This window comes from Rattus norvegicus, chromosome 12, assembly GCF_021556685.1.
Source record: "Rattus norvegicus strain SHRSP/BbbUtx chromosome 12, alternate assembly SHRSP_T2T, whole genome shotgun sequence".
Lineage (NCBI taxonomy): Eukaryota > Metazoa > Chordata > Mammalia > Rodentia > Muridae > Rattus > Rattus norvegicus.
In genome coordinates this window covers 48,424,732-48,444,139 of record NC_141545.1, presented here as the reverse complement: position 1 = coordinate 48,444,139, position 19,408 = coordinate 48,424,732, and positions in this window count along the sequence as shown.

Genomic DNA, 19,408 nt, shown 5'->3' with positions numbered 1-19,408 from the left:
CACAAATAAATAAATGTTTACAAAAATAAAACGGGGCCCACTGTGGCAGGATGTGTAACAGGTACTCCCACACTCAGGACACCGAATCACAGAGCCTGCGGGTTTGAGACCTGGGTGGGTAACACAGTGAGACCCTGTGTTTCAAAAGGATAAAACCAAAAACACTGAGGCTCGCGAGACGGCACACAGCGAGGAAACTTGCAGAAGACTGAGGTTCAGGTCCCAGTACCTATGTTGGACAGCTCACGATGCCCTACGACACCAGCTCCAGAGGGGCCGAACCTCTGGCCTGCTCTGACACCTGTGCTCGCGGGCACGCACGCCGCCAGTGCGCGTGATTTAAAAACAGTATTTTGAAAAGCTGCATGCGGGGTTGGGGTTTTAGCTCAGTGGTAGAGCGCTTGTCTAGCAAGCACAAGGACCTGGGTTCGGTCCTCAGCTCCGGAAAAAAAAAAAAAAGAAAAGCTGCATGCAAATTTCATTCCCACAAACCAAACAGGTTTCCTGATCAGGAGGAGTCTGCTATCAGTTTGTATAATAAACTAATAAAATAACCACCTTTCGATGTCCTGAACCAATTACAGATGGTTGTGAGCCACCATGTGGTGGCTGGGAATTGAACTCAGGACCTCCCGGGAAGGGCAGCCAGTGCTCTTAACCACCGAGCCATCTCTCCAGCCCCAAATAACCACCTTTTGATGCCCCGAACCAATCAAATCAGGAGGTGCATTGACTCATTGTCCTTCTAGTGAAATTTATCCTCAGTCTGCAGGGAGGATCGCTCGCCTTCCGTGCTCCTGAAATAGCAGAAATTATGAAATGGAGTTTAGAGGAAAGATAAGGGAATTGCCATTTATAGACCACACAGAAAACTCAAGGCAATTTGCATCTGCTGGGCACATTTAACCCTGAAAATAAACACGTATTCCGCTGCTTTCTTATTTTCTACATCTGACAAAAAAGTAAAAAAAACAAAAAGAACCTACATAGGAAAAAAAAAATCGGCTTGGCAATCCACTTTTCTCAAACCAGAAAGCAAAGTGAAAAAACGTTATTCTGTGTAGGATTATAACCGCTCACATCCACAGCTTTGGTGGCTTCCTACTGCTCTTGGGATGGAGTCCAGATTTCTCCACACAGCCGTGTTCCTCTAAAGCATTCCTACTCTCAACCCTCCTTGCTGCTGCTGCTGCCTGAAAGGCCTTAGCGGTCCCTGGTCCTGCTGCAAGCTCTCCCGGATTATCTCAAATCCATCCCTGCCGGCTCCACGAAGTTTGCACCTCCCAGGGAATGTCTGTCTCCCCAGCTGGGCCCACAGCACTGCCTCCTCACCGCCAACACCAGAGAAGGGAGGGTCGGTAGCTCTGCCTGATGCTGGCCATTTGCCACCATTTCTGAACTTTCTTCTGGCCCCAGGAGGGCACCCTGCCCTGCCTCTGTAAATACAGGGGCAGTCTAAACCAGGTAGATGGGTACAGTCCTATAATCTCAGCATACGGGAGGAGAGTCAGAAACTCAAGGTCACCCTTGACTACAAGAGTGAATTTAAGGCCAACCTGAGCTACTTAAGAGCCTGTCTGGGGGGGGGGGGGGGCTGGGGAGCTGGGGATTTAGCTCAGTGGTAGAGCGCTTACCTAGGAAGCACAAGGCCCTGGGTTCGGTCCCCAGCTCCGAAAAAAAGAACCAAGAAAAAAAAAAGAGCCTGTCTCGGGGGGGGGGGGGGGGGGAATGTCCTAAATAAAGTAAAAACAAGTCAAGGGAGCTTTCCCGGAGCCTCTGCAAGCTCTGAACTCTGCCGCTCCCTCCCACTCACACAGATGCTAGCTGGTAGCTCCAGGACAGGGAGGGGAGTTCCCGTAGAGGTTCCAAGGACAGTAGGAGGCCCCTCGGGCCTCTTACCTGCCCAGTCGGAGCACCTGGTCATATGACTATGGTTAGGACTGACTGCCTTCATGTCTGCTTGTTTGTTTGGATTTATCCAAAGGCTGGAGTCATAGTGTTGGGATAACAACTCATATTTCTCAGCTTATCAAATGCCTTTGCACTCTGAGGCCCATCTTTATATTTAAAAGTAACATTCTGGTCTGGGGGCAATGGCTTAGTTGGTAAGTGTTTGCGTCAAAAGCACAAGGACCTGAGTTGTTCCCCCAGATTTCACATACAACCAAAAACGAACAAACACCCCAAATCTGGGCATGGAGCACCCTCGTATTCCCAGGACTGAGAGGTAGAGTCAGGTAGATCCCTCAGACTCGCTAGCCGGTCAGGCCAGCCAAACCTGTGACCTCCACGTCGCTGAGAGATCCTGCCTCAGAAAACAAGCTGGAGGGCACCTGAGGAGTAACCACCAAGGAATAGGACCTCCCACTGCCACCTGCATACCTATACACACACAAGTATGCACACACGAACACAAACACCTGGACACACACAAACACATGCATACTTATCTTTAAAAACAACATTGACTGCTTCCAGTTACTTAGAAACATTAACTTTAAAAAAATATATTTAGGGTTGGGGATTTTAGCTCAGTGGTAGAGCACTTGCCTAGCAATCACAAGGCCCTGGGTTCGGTCCTCAGCTCCGAAAAAAAAAAAATAAATAAAAAAAAATAAAAAAAAATATATATACTGTATATATAAGTACACTGTAGCTGTCTTCAGACACACCAGAAGAGGGCATTGGATCCCATTACAGATGGCTGTGATCCACCATGTAGTTTACTGGGATTTGAACTCAGGACCTCTGGAAGAACAGTCAATGCTCTTAACCACTGAGCCATCTCTCCAGCCCTAACATTAACTTTTAAAAATTATTTTTATGGGGTTGGGGATTTAGCTCAGTGGTAGAGCGCTTGCCTAGGAAGCGCAAGGCCCTGGGTTCGGTCCCCAGCTCCGAAAAAAAGAACCAAAAAAAAAAAAAATTATTTTTATTTTGTCAGGCAGTGGTGGTGCAGGCCTTTAATCCTAGCACTCCCGACTCCCGAGGCAGAGGCAGGAGGATCTCTGTGAGTTCAAGGCCAGTCTGGTTTACAGAATGGCTTCCAGGATAACCAGAGCTACACAGAAAGACCGTGACACGAAATATAATAATAATAATAATAATAATAATAATAATAATAATAATAATAATAATTAGTTGGACTGCTCTCAAGGACGACATCAGATGTTGACCTCCATAAGCAGGTGCATCCATGTGTGTGTGTGTGTGTACACACACACATACACATATGCACAGATACATAAGCATGTGCATACACTTAGTATACATACATACACATAATATTTTTAAAAAATAAATTGGGTTTGGAATGACTGCTCTGCGGTTACCAGCCCTGGCTGCTCTTTCAGAGGACCCCTACTCAATCCCCAGCACCATCAGGGCTGCTCACAATCGGCTGTAACTCCAGACCCAGGGGTCCGGTGCCCTCTTCTGGCCGCTGAGGGAACTGCAGACAGGCGAAACCTATAGGCAGATGTAGAGACTGAGGAAAACATGAGGCAGGGAACTATGAGGCACTGGGAAAATATGAGGCAGGATTGTGGAGGGCCTCATGGAGACGCTGCTAACTGAGTAAAAATCTCTGCTTCTGGAGGCAGTGAGGTGTTCCTAGGAGAAATAAAGAGGCTGTTGAAGCAGGGGGTGAGGAGAGGAGTAGAGGGTCCTAGGACAGGAGACCAAGTAGGCAGGAATAGACGCCATAAAGACTTCGGCTCCACACCTAGACATGGTAGAGCACACGTTTAATCCCAGCACCGGGGAGGCACAGAGAGAGGATCTCTGTGAATTTAAGGCCAGCCTGGGCTACACCGTGAGACCTTTTCTAAAACAGTGAACAAAGTCTTTGGCTTCAAATAAGATGAAGAACCTTTGGGAAGGCTAGGATACAGAACAGATACAACCTAGCCCAGTAAAAAGGGCAGATGCTATTCCATCCGTCCATCCATCTATCCATCCATCCACACCACTTAGAAGCCACTGCCCTGGACAGTGGCTGGACATCCCAGAGTGTCAACAACCCTAGGCAGTTGAGGGTGTTTTTTGTGCTGACTACAAAACCCAGAACAGAAACAGAAGGATTCTCAGCCTTGACCTTCCTCTTGCCCACACTTCCCTGAAGTCAGGGAGAATGGCCTCAGGCAGCTGCAGGACTCTGCACTGGGAAGGCTTTGGATACCTGAAGGTTATAAATAGCATCCCCTGTAGCGGGAAGGAATTGAGATGCTCTGTGAGTCAGTACGGCAGATCCACACACGCACGAATGCGCATACACAGACACACACTCACACACACACAGTCACACACTCACACACACAGACACACAGTCACACATGCACACACACCACACACACACTACACACTCACACACATTCACACACACCACACACATTCACACACACAGACACACACTCATACACTCACACACAGACACACACACTCACACACACAGACATACACATACACAGACACACACTCACACATGCACACACCATACACACACACTCACACACAGACACACACTCACACACACAGACACACATTCACACTCACACACAGACATACACACAGACACACACTCACACATGTACACACAGACACACACTCATACACTCACACACAGACACACACAGACACAGACACACACCGACACATGCACACACACAGACACACACTCATACACTCACACACAGACACACATTCACACACTCACACACACAGACACACACTCACACACAGACACACATTCACACACTCACACACAGACACACATTCACACACTCACACACACAGACACACACTCACACACTCACACACACACACTCATACATGCACACACACCATACACACACTCACACACACCTACATACACACAGACACACACTCACACACACCACACACACACTCACACACACCACACACACACACTCACACATACCACACACACCACACACACTCACACACACAGACACACATCACACACTCACACACAGACATACACACGCAGACACACACTCACACACGCCACACACACTCACACTCACACACAGACACACACTCACACACACAGACACACACTCACACTCTCACACATGCACACACACCACACACACACTCTCACACACATTCAACACACACCACACACACACTCACACCCTCATACATAGACATACACTCACACACACATTCACACACTCACACAGAGACACACACTCACACACACCATATACAGACACACACACACACCACAGATACCACACATACAGACATACATACACACTCACACACACACATACCACACACACAGACACACACACACTCAGCCCCTCTCACCCACCTCTGGCTGCAATACTGCTCTTCCCAGATGCCCCATCTGAGACACTCCCTCCTTCCTCCTTGCTACTTAACCAAGCCAGGGACTCCGATTCTATGATCCTTTCTGCCATCCTCCACTTCTTCCTCCTCCCAGACCCCACATTTGGGAGCGCCAGGAAGCCCACTGTTTCATTAGATCTGAGGGTTATATAATGTTTCAGCTCAGGTTCTATAGTTGGTCCTACCTGGATTCCCAGGCTCAACTCTTAAGTGTGTGTGTGTGTGTGTGTGTGTGTGTGTGTGTGTATCTGTGTGTCTGAGTTTGTGTGTGTGTCTGTATGTGTGTCTGTATATCTGAATCTTTGTGTGTCTGTGTGTGAATGTCTGTGTGTGTTTGTATGTGTGTGTCTGTGTGTCTATGTGTACTTGTGTGCCTGAGTCTGTGTGTGTGTGTGTCTATGTCTATGTGTATCTGTGTGTCTGAGTTTGTATGTGTCTGTATGCGTGTCTGTATATCTGAATCTTTGTGTGAATGTGTGTGTCTGTATGTGTGTGTCTGTGTGTCTATGTGTACTTGTGTGCCTGAGTCTGTGTGTATGTGTGTGTCTGTGTGTGTGTCTATGTGTGTGTGTCTGTGTGTGTGTCTGTGTCTGTCTGTATTTAATCTATTTGTGTGCCTGTGTGTGTGTACATGGCATGTGCATATGCTCATGTCACAGAGCACATGTAGAGGTCAGAGGATAATTTTCAGGAGTCAGCTCTCTCCTCCTACCATGTATGTTCATGGATCACCTCCAGGTCTTCAGGCTTGGTGATAAGCACCTTTGGTGACTGAGCCATCCCAGAAGCCCAGCTCTGCCAGTTCCTGTGACCCTGCGACCTTCACTTCACTCAGGAGAGCCTCATTCATAAAATGGAGAGGAGGAGGAGGACGAGAAGGAAGGGGAGGAGGAGGGACAGAAGGAGAGGGAGGAGGAGGGGAGAGAGGAGGAGGGGGGAGGAGGAGGGGGAGGGGGAGGAGGAGGGGGAGAGGGAGGGGGAGGGGGGAGGGGGAGGGGGAGGGGAGGAATTGTATGAAGAGTCAGAATCCAGTGCAGAATCCTCTGACTATGGCAGACAGGGGCTGCTCAGCAAATGGAGTTACAGCCCCTGTGCTCAACGCTCAACTGACCTAAGGTCCAGAATGAGTCACGGCTTCCATTGATCTGCTCACACCTGCCGTGACCTTGAAGCCTGAAATCCTGACCTCTAATATCTCCAGCCTTGGAAACTGACTTTCACCGTCCGTCACAAACAGGAACCTGGTAACCGAGTCTGAGAGAGAACCATGTGGCTTGCCCAAGGCCACACTGTACCCCATATGGCAGAATCTGAAGTCGGCAGAAAGACTCTGTCATTTTGCCAGAGGCCCAAGGACATAAGCAGATGCTGTGTGTGTGGAAGCAAAAGAACCGAGCACACAGCAAGCCGGTGTTTTCTGCTTGTCTGGTTGGTGGATCTAGATCTCGAGGTGAGACGCTCCCTGCCACCCTCCTATGCCTCGAAGCCCCACCCGCAAACATCAGGTACTCTTGTTTTATTTTTAGACAGGATCTCCTGTAGCCCAGGCTAGCCTTGAACGCACTGTGTGGGTGAGGATGACTTAGAACCTCTGATCGTCCTGCCTCCACCTCTGGGATACTGGGATGATGGGCATGTGCAACCTTGCCTGGCTTGTGTGGTGATGGGATAGAAGCATGATAGGCAAGCACTCTATAGACCGAGCTACACCCCCAGGCTGCTCATAAAGATGTCTAATTCAGGCACACCGCCTCAGGCTTATAATCCCAGTGCTTAAAAGACAGAAGCTGGAGTTTCAGGCACATGGTGAGACCTTGTCTCATATAATTAAAAAAAAAAACATTTCTTTATACTTTAGGTTTATGCTTCTTATGAGTGTATCTGTGCATGTCTAGGTGAACGCAGCTGCCCTCAGAGTCCAGAGGTGACAAAGTAGTCCCCATGGAACTGGGGTCATGAGGTGCCTGACGTGGGTGCTGGGAACCGAACTGGAGTCTTCTGCAAAATCGGCATAAGCTGTGGATGCTGACTCATCCATCTCTCCAGCCCCCGTCTCTATATCTGGTGCAGTGCTGTCTTTCTCTTATTAAATTATGTTCATTGTTTATTCATGAGAGTCGGGTGTGCCTGCGTGCCCCAGTGTGCACGTGGAGGTCAGAGGACAGCTTGCAGGGGTTTGTTCTCGACACGTGTATCCCAGGGAGCCACCTCAGGTCATTAGATGTGGTAGCAGGTGGTACCTGCTGAGTCCTCTCTCTTGCCGATGTGTACTTGGTTTCTTTCTTTGCTTCTTTCTTTTGTTTGTTTGTCTTTCTTTCTTTCTTTCCTTCTTTCTCTTTCTTTCTTTCATTTCTGTTTCTCTTTCTTTGTTTCTTTCTTTCATTTCTTTGTTTCTCTTCTTTGTTTCTTTCTTTCATTTCTTTGTTTCTCTTTCTTTGTTTCTTTGTTTCTTTCTTTCCAACAGGGTCTCTGTGTAGCCCTGGCTGTCCTGGAGCTCACTGTGTAGACCAGGCTGGCCTCCAACTCCCAGAGATCTGCCTGTTCCTGACTCCTGGGCACTGGGATTAAGGCCGTGTCCCACCAAGCCTGGCCCTTCACTATTATTATTATTTTTTTGGGGGGGGGTCTTTTTTTCGGAGCTGGGGACCGAACCCAGGGCTTTGCGCTTCCTAGGCAAGCGCTCTACCACTGAGCTAAATCCCCAACCCCCCTTCACTATTATTTAAGGAGAAATGTTTAGGTAAGATTTGGGCCTCAGTTCCAGGGTTGCTAATGGAGCCCTTTCAATCCCCCCACTGTATTACAGGCCATGTATTCAGGCTGCCACACAAACTTGGATTCTCCCCTGGCTTTGTCATTTCCGACCTGTGTGACCTTGGGCAGGTCCCTTCATCTCTCTGGGCTTTGTGCAGTCCGTTTTAAGTAATCTCTGTTATGTGTCACAGGACCCAGCACTATGCAGTAGGTGACCACAGCCTCTGTCTTTTGGGAACTTTTTTTTTGGAGGGGGGGTGCAGTGCATAAAGACATAATAAACAAGTGAATAATTTCATAAGGGAAATTTCATAAGAGATCTTCATAACGAAGATCTCAGAACAAGGGAATGTGATCCACATTGAGGAGAGGAGGGGGACTTCTTTTTGAATAGAGTGATCAGGAAGAAAGTGACATTCCAGCATGGTGGTGTGTACACTTTCTATCCCACCGTGCAGAGGCAGAAGTGGCTGGATCTCCGTGAATTTGAGGCCAGCCTGGTCTACACGATGAGTTCTAGGATAGGCAGAGCTACATTGAGAGATCTTTTCTCCAAAAAAAAAAAAAAAGAAAGAAAGAAAGAAAAGAAAAAAAAGAAAAGAAAAAAAGAAAGAAAAGAAAAGAAAGAAAGAAAAGAAAAGAAAGGAAAGGAAAAGAAAAGAAAAGAAAAGAAAAGAAAAGACAGAAGAGAAAGTGCCATTTATTCTGAGTCCTGGCTGAGTGAGTTTGGTGCAGGGAGCGAAGAGCCTGGGTCCTGGGTACATCACACAGGGGACCAGGCAGAGAGCATCCAGCAGGCGCTCAGGATACAGTAACCGTTAGGACTGGCAACACTCGCTGCTCTCTTCTGCTGGGGGCCCTCCTGGCGCTCCCCTTACCTCTCCGCCCTCCCATCTTCGCCACCACCCCTCCCGGATGGCAGAAAGGGATGGATCCCAGCAGCCAGGAAGCCGCATCCCCCACTCTCCCCTCCCTCCCGTCTTCCTCCCTAACCCTCCCAGCGCAGCCCAGTGATTTTCCTGCCTCTTCACAAGGCGATTTTATTAAACATCTCGAAAAAATATTCTCTCACTCCCTCTGTCTTTATTTATAAAAATCAACTTAACACCCTGCTCCTTTGTTCTATTTGGATTCTGGAACAGCCTGGTTTATATTTAGCCGAAATCCCGCTCCTTTCCCCACAGATTCCAGCTCAGCCCCAACGACGGGCGCAGGGGGTGGGGGTGCAGGGGGGTTTGCAGGGTTGCGCCCCCGCGAGCCTGGAGCACCCTTTGCATGCTATCTAGCTATCCTGAGTCCAGGCTGTGCCAGCTTCTCCGTCATCCCGTCACTATCCCACACAGGTGTCCTCAAGGAAGAGAGGGCAGTGGGAACGGAAAACTCTAACCCATAGCCAGGCTCTGAGTGGCAGAGGTGACTGGGTTCAAGTTCAAACTCTCACACAACCCCCGGACTTACACTCCCCATCACCTCAAATTTAAACTCCCCTCAGCACCCCCTCAGCCCTTGCCCCCCCATCACCCCCACCTATTTGGCTGCTAAGGAGGTGTCAGCGTGAATGACACTTGAGATAGCAAACCCGGACTACCCTACAGGATGGAAGGGAGCACAAGGAGCCACATCTTCCACAAAGCCTTCCCAGGTTAAGCCCCATCTATTCTGCTCACAGCAACCCAGAAGCTCACACTGGGGTTCCAGAGATAAAGAGCCAGGGCCTCACAGGACCACGACTTGAGCAGAGATCCGGAGGTGGACAAAGCCACAATTGCTCTCATGAATACACGAAGCCTGCTCTCCCACGAGAGCCAAAGACGAACTTGACACATAGGGACCCCACACAGAGCAGTGCTTATGGTGTATCTGGGGGTCAGAGGCTCGCTCCGGACACATGCTTCAAGCTTATGAGGCAAGGCCCTGGTTCCATCACCAGGGCAAATAAATTTGACACAGCGGTTCTAAAAAACGGAAGGAAGGAAGGGAGGAAAACTGAAAGGAAGGCAGGCTAGACCCAGTTGGGAAGGGGCAGGGATTCTGAAGCATAGCTATGACCGAGACATTAAATATGTGTTATGAATCTGTCAAAGAATCGATCAAGAATTTTCATAAAAGCAAAGTAATTTTCACAAAAGAAAATATGCAAGTGGCCAGTGATAAAATATAAAGATGGTCAAATGTCTCAATGATGAAGCACAATTAAAATCACCAAATCCTACCAACAACTTAGAAGGGCTAAATAAATGGTAAACGCCTTAAGGCATTTCCATACAGTGATCAGGTAGTGTTCCGATGTGAAAAGGAATGAGTGCCTGTGAATGCAAATGAGCCTCACAAACATGTTTTTACTAGGTGTTGTGACACACGCCTAGAATCCCAGCACTTGGGAGACTGAGGCAGAGGGTCGGGAGTTCAAAACCAGCCCTACTATATAGTGAGATTCTGTCTCAAGGTGGGAAAAAGATTAGGGCTGGAGAGACAGCTTGGCAGTTAACAGCACCTGCTGCTCTTGCAGAGGACCTGGGTTCAGTTCCCAGCACCGACCCCAGGTAGCTCACGACCACTAACTTGAGCCTCCAGGAACCCACTATCTCTGAACTCCATAGGCATCTGCATTCATGTGCACACAAACACACACACACACACACACACACACACAAACACATACACACATACATACAGACACACACACATATAAACACATACACAGACACACATAGACATACACACACATATAAACACATAATCACACACAGACATACACATACAGACATGCACACACACAGACATACACACAGACACACATATACACACACATGCAGACACACAGACACACATACACACATGCAGACACGCAGACACACACAGACATACACACATATACAAACACACACATAGAAAGACACAGACAGACGGACAGACAGACACACAGACACACACACATATAAACACATACACACAGACATATACACAGACACACACACACAGACACACACATACAAACACACACAGACACACACAGACAGACATACACACACACACACACACAGGGGTACACACACATAAATTTAAAATTAAAAGCCAGTCTTTTTTAAAAAGAAAATACAGATTAATAGAAAGTATTCCTTATATGCAGAGATATATACAAATACATATGCATGATGGCATATACTTCAGAATTAGGAACTCTTATTATGGTAGGTGGTAGTGGCAGTGGAAGTCCTGCACACCTTTAATCCCAACTGTTGGGAGGAGGAGGCAGGGGGATCACTGACTTGAAGTCCAGCCTGGTCTACAGAGTGAGTTCCAGGACAGCCAGGGCTATACAGAGAAACCCTGTTTCACACACACACACACACACACACACACACACACACACACACACACAGAACTCTTATTATTCAGACAAGGAAAACAAAACTGGCCATGGCAGGCAGTGCCTGAAAGATGGCTCAGAGGGTAAAGGTGCTTTCCACATGAGCTCAACACCCTAAGTTCAACTCCTGGAACCCATCCATGTATGATGGAAAGAAAAAAAATTCGCTCTAAAAAATTGTTCTCTACCGCTCCCGATCCCCTACTCTGTGGTGTGCGCACATGCAGGCCTGGTATTTTAGGACGCCAGAAGAGGGTGTCACATAACCTGGAACTGGAGTTACAGCTGTGAGCTCCCATGTGAGTTCTGGGAATTGAACCCCAGTCCTCTGGAGGAGCAGCCAGGGCTCTCACCACTGAGCCACCTCTCCAGCTACCTCTCCAGTTCCACCAAACTTTTTTTTTTCTTTTCTTTTTTTCGGAGCTGGGGACCGAACCCAGGGCCTTGCGCTTGCTAGGCAAGTGCTCTACCACTGAGCTAAATCCCCAACCCATTTTTTTTTTTTAAACAGGCAAAGTGACTGAAGAAAATGCATTCGTAAAAGACACCATAAGAATGGTCAATAACCACAAGAAAAGATCTCAATATCTTTAGCTAGCAGGGAGGTACAAATTAAAATCAAAACTTAAGACACCCCTGTGTATGTGTTAGGGTGAATTTCTCAGATGAGCACACCATCTAAATATACAGTATGGGCGAGGACGCGGAGTGTAAGACAGCAGCTCTGTCGGGAAGACTGACAGCTCCTAATAGAGCTGAACTTGTGTCTATCCCTGATCACAATTCTCCTCCTCGACATTTACCTGAAAGAGCTGAAATGTGCATTTATGCAAAAAGCTGATACATGAATTTCTTAGGTTTATTCTTAAAGCTTAATTTTGTGTGTGTGCCTGCCCGAGTGTGTATATATGCAGGAGCCCAGAGAGGCCAGAAGAGGGCATCAGATCCCTTGAAACTGGAGTTACAGGTGGTTGCGAGCCACCATGTGGGTGCTGGAAACTGAACCTGGGTCCTCTGCAACACGGACGTTTGCTCTAACCCCTGAGCCATCTCCCCTGGTTAGTTTCATTTGTCAACTTGACACAATCCAGAGTCAGCATGAAAGACGGACCCTCGTCTGAAGAATCACCATCAGGTCAGTCCGGTGGACGTGACTGTACGTGTTTGATTGTTTGTTTATGGAGACAGGGTTTCTCCGTGTACCTCTGGCTGTCCTGGAACTCACTCTGTAGACCAGGCTGGCCTGGGACTCACAGAGATCCACCTGCCTCTGCCTCCCTAGCGCTGAGATTAAAGTGTGCAACACCATGCCCAGCCCCTGCTTTTGCGATGGCTTGATCTGAGCTCTCAGGCTCAAGCAATCCTCCTGCTTCAGCCTCCCTGCTGGCAGGAAGTACAGTAGACACCCATTGCACATAGGTCCTCAGGTTTTCAAAGCAGGTCTCAGGCAGGCCCTGCCCCCTGGCATTCAGATCCAGTGTCACACCTTCCTTCCTGACCCAGGCTCCCCTGAACCCTAGGACATATGGAAGTGACAGGGTTTGAGATAAACCGACCACACACACCACATGGTCTTGCTCTTGGATTGATTTTTCCATAGAAGCCAACTTCGGGTCCTGAGGGCACATGCACAGCCCCGGGAAAAGCCACTAGGGCAGCCAGCGTCACCCAGCCAAGCCTTTAGATCACAAGCTATGTGTCCACTCATAACCACTCATAACCTCACGCACCACAACACCCAGCCTCGCTACTCCAGACTCCCGACTCATAGAAACCAAGCAAGGTATCCATATTGGCGGTGCACGCCTTTAATCCTGGCAGTCGGGAAGCAGAGGTAGGTGGGTCTCCGGGTTTAAGGACAGCCTGGTCTACAGAGGAAGGCAGGGCTACACAGTCTCGATAGATAGATAGATGATAGATAGATAGATAGATAGATAGATAGATAGATAGATAGATAGATAGATGATAGATAGATAGATAGATAGATAGATAGATAGATAGATAAATGGTAGATAGCTAGATGATAGACAGACAGACAGAGCATATGCAAGTTCATAAATGTTGTTACTCAGGCTGGCACAGGTCCAGTGTTTGTCACAGATGCTAAGGGGGCCCGAGACACAATCAGTTGTGCAGAAGAAGGAGGTCGAGGCCAGCCGGGGCAGCCGTAGCAAGCCCCTGTCTCACAAGTAAAGAAATGGATGGCGCCGTTACAAGCTATTACCCTTGAGGGTACTCTGCTGTGTAGCAGCAGGGACGTCAGCTAGGCTTCACTGAGCGCTAACGCCGCAGTTTCTGTATGCCAACTGCTTGTTTTCCTAAAACCGCTCTCTCCGGGTGTGGTGGCACACACCAGCACTCGGCAGCTCAGGGGCTGGAGGCAGGTGGATTGCTCAGAGTTGCAGGCCAGCCAGGGACACACAGTGAGACATCTCAATGCTTAACTGCTAAGAGCATACCCTGCACTACAGGACATGAGTTCAGTTCCCGGCAGCCATGTCTGTTGGCTCACAACCACCATGGCCTCCCAGGCACCATGGATTCCTGTGCACATGGCATGCACACACAGACAGGCCAGCAGGATGGCTCAGTGGGTAAAGAGGCTTGACACCGAGCCTGACCACTGGAGTTTTAATACCTGGGACTTACTTGGTAGGAGGAGAGAGCTCACTCCTGAAAGTTGTCCTTAGACCTCCACGTGAGCACCGTGTCATGTGCACACCCACACACAGAGGCAGGTGGATGGCTTTGGGTTCTGGGACAGCCAGGGTTACACAGTGAGACCTTGTTTCAAAATAAATAGGACCTTGGCCAACAATAAATAATCTTGGGGAGAGGAGAGTAAATTCAAGGACGGCACCCTCAAGCTATGTACCAAGTCTGGGGCCAGCCTGGGCTACATAATGAGTTCTGGGTCACCAGGGTTATGAAGTGTCGGGGGTGAGGGGCGGGAGACCCTGGAGAGGGGGTGAAAGAAGATTTAAAAAAAAAAAAAGTACAAAACCTCCCTATTTTAGGCTGATGTGAATATTTAAGAGTAACAAGAAAATGGAAGCAGAAGAGACATGGAGGGCAAGCCCCTGTGTTCTGTGGGTCCCAGCGCTGGTGTGAACGCGCGCCCTCGAGTTCGCCCTTCCTGTTCTTCCTCCCTGGCCTCACAGCAGCTACGACACTGAGTTTAAACCAAGACCTATTCCAACATATTCTCCATCCGGGCCAGGGTCAAAGCTGGTGAAGTTCTGTGCTGTGGGGATTAACGCGGCCCTGGGGCACCCAGGAAGCAGCCCCAGTGAGAGATTCGAGCTATTTCTGAAAAGCAAGTGAGGCCTGCGGGCGGCCCTGGCAGAGCCAGGAGCAGAGGGAAACAGACAGCTAAGGCAGAGCCCACGCCCTGGCCCTATGACGTCAGCCTCACGCACTGTGACATAAGACAGTGGCGGGTGGCAGCAGGGGATTGGGCGGGGCATCCTTGCGCTCCCTTGGATGCACTTTTATAAATTGTGGTAAGATATTCATAACCTAAAATTCATCCTTGGGAATTTTTAACAACTCCCTCCCGGGGTTGAGTGACATTGGGGACCGACCGAGTTCTTGTTGGAACAGCTAGTGTGGATGCCAGCCAAAAGTATTAGTTCACCAAATGGTGCGGGGAGGTTTTGCTCCGTTTGAGAAGAATTCTGAAGTTGGAGGGCAGGTCATTGCTCTGGGGCAAAGCTGGCGCCAGGGATCAGGAAAAAGCTGGCGTGTTCCATCTTGCTAAGGGAAGCCGTGTGGGGAGGGAGGGAGGGAGGGGGGAAGGGAGGGCAGGGGCGCGCAGAAGAGCAGGTGCTCTGCCTGGGAACTGAAAGCCTTGGGTGGGGGGGTGGGTCAGAAAGCAGCAGAGGGGCCTAATGAAGCGTGTGCTGTAAGGGAGAGGTGTTTGCAACTGGGCAGGGGGGGTCATGGGCAGCCAGAGGAAGCCATCAAGTCCCCAAAAATAACTCTCTGCTTCTGCAGGAGAAGCTGGAACCAATCAAGGTGGGAATAATCCAAAAATCCAGGGGATACTGCCAGGAGCATTGGAGGCTGAGGACAAGAAGCAAAACATGCATTTGCCCCCACGAGGGGTTGTTGTCCCAGAAAACAGTGCCAGCTTAATCAGTTCGCTTTCCTAGGGCCTCCATCAGAAGAGCCCCAGTGGCTGGCATATATTCCTACTGTGCTCCCCTGTGATAGAGCATACAGCTAAGCCTGTGGGCTCTGAAGTGAGGCTGCTGGAATATGAACACTCACTCTCTCTCTCTCTCTCTCTCTCTCTCTCTCTCTCTCTCTCTCCCTCCTTCCCTCCCCCCCTCTCTTCCTCTCTCCCTTTCTCCCTTCTTCCCTCCCCCAATCCTTTAGGTTTTTTTTGAGACAAGATTTTTCTGTGTAGCCCTGGCTGACCTGGAACTTGCTCTGTAGAGCAGACTAGCATTGAACCCAGATCCTCCGGGCTCTGCCTCCTGAGTGCCGGGACCTGTGCCTTTGGCTGTGGATCCCTTGCCAGGCGGCTTTCCCACTCTAAGCCTCTGCTTCTTCAACTGGAAGGTCCAGAGTTCAATTCATGCTTGCCCTGCAGGAGAGCTGAGAGCAAGTCTTCAGTATTTGGCGATTTTACTATGAATCTGCCCAGTAGTTCGGAGGTAAGGAGGAGTGACCCTCATCTCCTCCCTTTCAGGGGAATGGACCAAGGCATGCAGAGTCCAAGGCCAGCCACGTGAGGTAGAAATGGAAGCCCCAAGTTTCCAGTTCAGTTAGATGGCTCAACAGGTAGTGGTGCTTGCCGAGTTCAATCCCCAGAGCCTGCAGTGGAAGGAGAGAACCAAAAGCATCCTCTGACCTCCACATGCATGACGGTCAGCAGCACCTCCCAATGAGAACGGGGGGAGGGGCGGGGTAGCCATGGAGATAATCGGTGGCTAAGAGCACTCGCTGCTCTCATTTAAGAAAAAACAAAATGGGGGCTGGGGATTTAGCTCAGTGGTAGAGCGCTTGCCTAGGAAGCGCAAGGCCCTGGGTTCGGTCCCCAGCTCCGAAAAAAAAAAGAACCAAAAAAAAAAAAAAAAACAAAAAAACAAAATGAGGGCTGGAGAGATGGCTCAGCGGTTAAAAGCACTGATTGCTCTTCCAGAGGTCCTGAGTTCAAATCCCAAAAACCCTCTGTAATGGGATCCGATGCCCTCTCCTGGTATGTCTGAAGACAGCTGCAGTGAATGTACTTATATATAATAAATAAATCAATCTTTAAAAGAAATAAAATAGGGCTGGAGAGATGGCTCAGTGGTTAAGAGCACTGACTGTGCTTCCAGAGGCCCTGAGTTCAAATCCCAGCAACCACATGGTGGCTCACAACCATCTGTAATGGGATCCGATGGCCTCTTTCGGTGTGTGTGTGAAGGCAGCTACAGTGTACTTATATAAAACAAATAAATCTTTTAAAAAAAATAAAATAATGGACTGGAGAGATGGCTCAGTGGTTAAGAGCACTGGCTGCTCTTCCAGAGGTCCTGAGTTCAAACCCCAGCAAACACATGGTGGCTCACAACCATCTGTAATGAGATCTGATGCCCTCTTCTGGTGTGTCTGGTGTGTGTAATAAATAAATAAATCTTTAAAAAATATAAAATAAAAAAAAAAAAAACAAAAAACCTGGGCTAGAGAAATGGCTCAGTGGTTAAGTGCACTGACTGCTCTTCCAGAGGTCCTGAGTTCAATTCCCACGCCCACATGGTGGCTCACAACCATGTGTGATGGAATCTGATGCCCTCTTCTGGTGTGTTGGAAGAGAGTGACAGTGTAATTTAAATAAATAAATAAATAAATAAATAAAAATAAATATTAAAAAAATGTTTGGTTCCCAGCACCCATATTGAAGCCCACAACTTTAACTCCAGTCCTGGGAGATACAGCGCCCCCTGCAGGCTTCTGGGGCACCTGCACACATATGGTTCACATAAACTCATGTAGGCACATTACAAGTACACAGAAGGAAAAATAAACAAATATACATTTAAAAGAAATTTAGATTTTGATCCATCCCAACTGTCCTGGCCCCTCACCACCCCGGCAAGGAGAATGACAGTAGCCTGCAAGCAGTTTCTTGCCTCTCACCCACCCTGTGTTCAGGCGGGAGATCCGTTAAGGACACTGGAAATGGCCTCCGAGTGAGACATTCAGGGCTCGGTGAGGACATGTTGCTTTAGATATGCCGCCATATGCCCCGGTCAACAACCCTTCCCTTCTGTGAGCCTCAGTGGGAGAAATGATTTCTACCAAAGGGAGCTAGCAGAACCAGGGCCTTGTAGTCTCAAACATGTCCCTCCCCCTTTGGGCCGATCAGCCAATTGAGTCTGATCATGAAGTTGAGCTCCAACCAATGGGATGAAACACAATCACTGCAAGCAGTAAGTATGGTCATGTGCTTCCCAGCCCTCCATCTAGGTTGTGGCACCACCGTTTATAAAAAGGGATTGCCTTGCCGAGTTACTTCTTTGTTTTGTGTGTCCCTTCTGAGACTCTGAGGTTGTTCCTCCACATTCTCTTTCCGTAGCTGCAGAACTTGGGGTGGTAAAGGGAGATTCTAATCCCGGGGAGTCTAGAGTTTGGTTCTCTGGTTCTACGGACGTTGGGGGTAGACATCGGAAGAAGGATGGAGGCCAACGCTTGCAGGCTGTTCTCCTTTCTCCTCCCTCCTGGGGCAAAGACCCGGGAATGGGGCAGTGGGGGGTGGTTTGGGGGGTGTTGCCCACTGGAGAGGCTGCAAGGGAGTCGCCCACAGCCTATCTGGCTCCTGTGTGCCAGGCACTGTCCCATATACCGGGAAAACAGTATTGTACAAAACAGACACCACCAGTGTCACGTCTTTGTCTATTCTAATTGGAAGAAATGGGAGCATCAATAACTCAAACGGCCAGAATAATTTCAGAAGGAGGGGTGACGGTGGCAGCGGCTGCTTTGTGAGCAAAATGAAACATTGTTTCTGCTGTTGCTACAGTTGCTGCTGCGGCTACTGTTGTTGTTGGACAGGGTCTCAGGTAGACCAGGCTAGCTTCAAACTCGTTATCTTGCTGAGAATGACCTTTTCCTCCTGATCTTCCTGCTTCCACCTCTTAAGTGTTGGGAGTACAGTCATATGCCACAATGTTCAGCTCAAAAAAGCCACATCTTTATAAAGCACGTTCTGTGGGCCAGGCATTGCTAACAGATGTTAAATCATTCAAGTCCTTATGACAGCCCTGTGTGACTCAAGGGAAAGTCACCACCCTTATTTAATACCGGAGGGGATGATGGCACAGAGAGGTTAAGTATTTTTTCTAACGCCACACAGCCTTTAAAAGGTAGAGCTGACTGGTCAGGGCATCAGTGTTAAGTAGGGCAATATGTTCAGGGAGGCATCCTGTGAAGGGGTTGACATTTGAGCCGAGATGCAGTAAGAGAAGTGGAGTTCAGGAGGCAGAAGGTTCCAGATGGTGAGAACACTGACTGCAAAGGCCCTGAGGCTGAAATGCAAGGCGGCCAGCTCCCGCTGTAGCAGAGGACAGATGAGGTCAGGAGGGTGCCAACCCAGACACATGGGGGTGATTGGGCACCTCATCCCTCCCCTAGGACATTTTGTGTCTTCCTTACTGTTCTGAGGGACATTCAGAAGTCTGGCCTAAAACGTTTTTGACAGCATCAAGGGCCCTTCTCCCCAGAGTCAGACCAATGAGCCTCAGGAAAAGCAGATCCTCTGCACTGTTAAGAAACAGCCTTGGCTGGGTCACCCACCCACCCTTTAGTCTCTTCCTGAGCATCCTGGGTAGTGGTCTCGGTGCCTGACAGGGTGGGGGATGGCTCTATCTATCCTCACCCAGACACAGAAACATGGAGGAACGCCCAGCTCTGCTCTTG